Raw genomic sequence first — 3,827 nt, forward strand, 5'->3', positions numbered from 1 at the left:
CCTCTCAGCAAATGTAAAAAATGTTCAGCTGCAAATGACAGTGACTTTAGGAAGTGTGTCCTTGACAGAGACCGCAGTGATTGACAGTCTGACCACAGCAGCGTAGCAGGAACAGCGACCCAGTAGTCAGAGCTAATGAGCAGCTGCTGTCAGAATCTCCGTCTCCATGCTGGAAACACAGAGAGTCCGCTGGAGCTTTGATAGTCGCTAGAAGCACATTCATGGCCCTTTGTAAAAGTCTGTACTGTACGGGGGGTGAATTTCTAAATACCTCACCCGTTTAAATTAAATTATGGCTTAAGGTTATGCATAATTACGGGTGTGGCCACATTGAGGGACCGGTACGTGCCCACCTCAGCTCCACCTCTTTGACTTCCTAAACATAAATTGCTGTTTTCTCCTGATTTATATATTCATTTTTAAAATCTGGGAACAGGGAATGTTTGACATTTTTGCTTTAATCAATAAATAACTATTAATTTGTGTATCTGTGACCTATATGTGAAGTAAAGTTAACTGCACATAAGACACATGTCTACACAACGTGACTTGTGTTTCCACCACTGCAACTGACCACCATGAGTTGTTTTGTCTTGTGGAAAGCCACATTTAAGAGTTCCCTAAATCCAGCACTGTTATGTTGAGTCAAATTTAAATGCACGCAAATAGGCTGTTTGTGGCAGCGCTTTATTGTTTACCTCTAGTGTCCGTAGTAATACACAGTGTAGCAGAGCCTTTCCAGTGCAGCACCCTGCCACACTAAATGGAACAGAGCCAGTGTGTTTCCCCTACACAGTGGACCTTTAAATTACGCCATACGTAACATTATCAACTATTATCTTTTCCTAAACCATCCAAACTGCGGCAGTGTTAACCCTCATTACCGTTACCATGAAGACAAAGGTCCAGTAACAGGCCTGTTGCTTCTGCTCTCCAAACCTCATACATGTTGTTTCTGGGAGTCAGCGGCAATGAACCAATTCTGCTTTTTAAGTACGAGGAACAAAATTCAGGTCATGAAAGTAAAAGGAGGCCAGTTTCACAAAGTTGTGACATTTGAGGTGTGAAAAAAAAAAGCGATTCAAGCAGGAAGCGGTGGCCTCTATCATAAACATCCAACCTAACAGTAGTTCTGACACAGCCCCTCCGAAGTCAGTGTCTCTGTCAGCGGCCGAGCAGCATGGACATAACGGCACTCTGCACTGTCTTCGGTGAGTTCTCAGGGTCTCTTTTAGCTCTGAAATGTGAACTGTGTCCATGTTTCTAATGTTAGTTTACAACCTCAGTACTTTCTATTGACTGTCCTCTGCAGCCAGATTAAATTATGCTTTTTTCATGCATTCAAGGAAGAAAATTATCAATTCACAAGCATTATTCTGAAACTCGGCTTTGCAATAGTTATTTTACACTGAATTACATGCTTCTAATACATGCACTTAACAATGTTATTTCAGATCTAAATGATAATCACCAGAAATGATCTAATGCAACCCAGGAAGTTAATTCACTGTATTAACAACAGACACAACCTCAAAACTGACACATAAATACTAAATAGTTACTGTTATGTATGTAGACATACATGAATTAGAAAACAAGCACACAAGCTGTCATTCAATTTTTATCTTTGGTGTCAAAGGTCTGCAGAGAGAGATAAAACTGCAGCTTTATCTGTATGAATGCTAAATCATCTTATTGTGGGTTCATACAGCAGTTATTTTTATATGTTTGCTTGTGGGCGATGTGGAGCTTTTTATATCATCATGTATGCACTGCAGCTGCAGATGCTAACAACTACTGGTCCTTTGATTTCGCCTTCATGCTGTCAGGAGTGCATTCATTTGTCATTAATGTCAAATAAACTCTGCACAGCTTGACATCGACCCCACAGATGAATGCAAATGAGATGGTTTATTGTTTCCTCACTTGTTGTTCAGAATAACATCCGTAGCGAAACTCGGAGGCCACTGACTGCGAAGAAGCTGTGTTTGCAGGATCAGCGTTCTTGTTTGCTTAAGTTTTCTGTTGAGGTTCATTTATAATAAAAAGAATCTCCAATCTGCCTCCATCTTTTTGTTTCTTGCAGCTGTTCTGAGAGTCCTTCCCAACAGATCCCAGTTCTTCCAGTACGAGACTGTTGCTGTGAGCTGTGGGCAGCAGGGACAGTGGAGAGTTAAGAGAAACATATCTAAAAACATCAACCAAGAGTGTTTCACATCCAGGAATGGAACAAATGAATCCCTCTGCTCTATCGATGACCTTACACTCAGACAGTGGAGTGTAGGTGTGAGTCTGCAGAAAAGGAGAGTTGAAGAGATGCTGTCAACATCACTGTGACAGTGAGTTTATAGAAACTGCTGTAGTCTTTCTGATGCATCAACTCGGGAACACATCCTGTGAATACTATTACGATCTGTCCCTTGGTGGCTCTGTGATCCTGGAGATTCCTGTATCGTTTTTTTCTGTTGTGGGGGGACGTGTGACTCCTGCGCGCTGTAAAACAGGCTCCTTCGGGCATCATCAATCATGATTTCTACAAAGAGACGGGTTTCTGATCAGAGCCAGATCTACAGGCAACATGACCGATGCCAGTGTCTCTAAACTGTTGAGGACTCTACAAGTGTAATCAGCTGGAGTTGGAGAATCACCAGACGCTGGCTTGAAGATGTAGCGGTGAGATCTGCTTAAAGGGCCTAAAATCTATTTTTACACCTTTTCATGTGCTGGTTTTTTTAAACCTTGTCTTAAAACCAGGATAAATGACAAAGGAATTGGAACGATTTGAAAGGCTTTTATAAAAATAAAAAATGTGGGGCTTTGCCAAACCCCAAAAGAAGCCTGTTTCATTTAACATTGAAACTCTTTGGTTTTTTTGAACTTCCAAAGTGGGGTGAAAAAGCCAAAACCAATTTTTTTTAAAAAAAAACCATCCCACTGGGGTTTTTTTTTAGATCTTTGGTGCCCTTTTTTTTTAACCTTCTTAGAATTTTTTTATTGAAAACCCGGATTTTCTGAAAAGGATTTTTACGTCCCATCAGACGTCCTGGATTCTTTTTATTTAAGTTTATCAAAGGAAGAAAAAAACAAAGCTTGGGAGCTAACGTTAAAAAAGCAAGCAAGCTCGGCTTTCGCAGGCCCCTTCCCGGACGTCCCCTTTTGTCCCCTGTCCCCCCCCAAACAGCGGGTTTGGGAGGAAAAGCAGTGGATTTTTTTTTTTAAAAAGGTGAAAAAACTTCTTTTTATTCCAAAGGTGGGTTTTTTTTAAGTGGTTTTAAATCAGCGGGTCCCCCCCCTTGGTTTGGTTCTGGAGAGGAAAGGAAGAACCCTTCTGTAGGGATAACTTGGGCTCCTGGGTAAAAAGAAAACACCTTTTCTGAACCCATTGAAAACACTGAAGGAACCGAGGGAACAAGAAATCCTTGAAAGCTCCCCAAAATGGAAGGCCCAATGCCCTATAAACTTTCTAGAAAAAAAAGTTCCTCAAAAACAATTTAAAGTTTTTTTTTTGCTTTGATTTTAAAAAAGACCCCCCACTTTTTTTTGCGGCTAAAAAGAAAAAATGACAATGTTTTTTTAAAAAATTCAAAAAAACAGTGTGTAAAAACGTTGAGAAAAAAGTATCCCCAAAGCAAACAAAAGGGGCTTGGAACCAGGCGGTGGGGTACACACAGCTTATTGTTTTTGTTTATTTTTTGGGTGGGGTTTTTCTTTTTCTTTAAAAATAAAAAAGGCTTCAAACCTGTGGGTCCCCCCCTCACTCTGAATTCAGTAGGTGATGACAATTGTGAAAAATTTACTAATTTTCCCTTTTCTTCCACATGGGGGTG

The sequence above is a fragment of the Morone saxatilis genome, unplaced genomic scaffold (assembly GCF_004916995.1).
Source record: "Morone saxatilis isolate NCDOM2014 unplaced genomic scaffold, NCSU_SB_2.0 Contig4, whole genome shotgun sequence".
Lineage (NCBI taxonomy): Eukaryota > Metazoa > Chordata > Actinopteri > Moronidae > Morone > Morone saxatilis.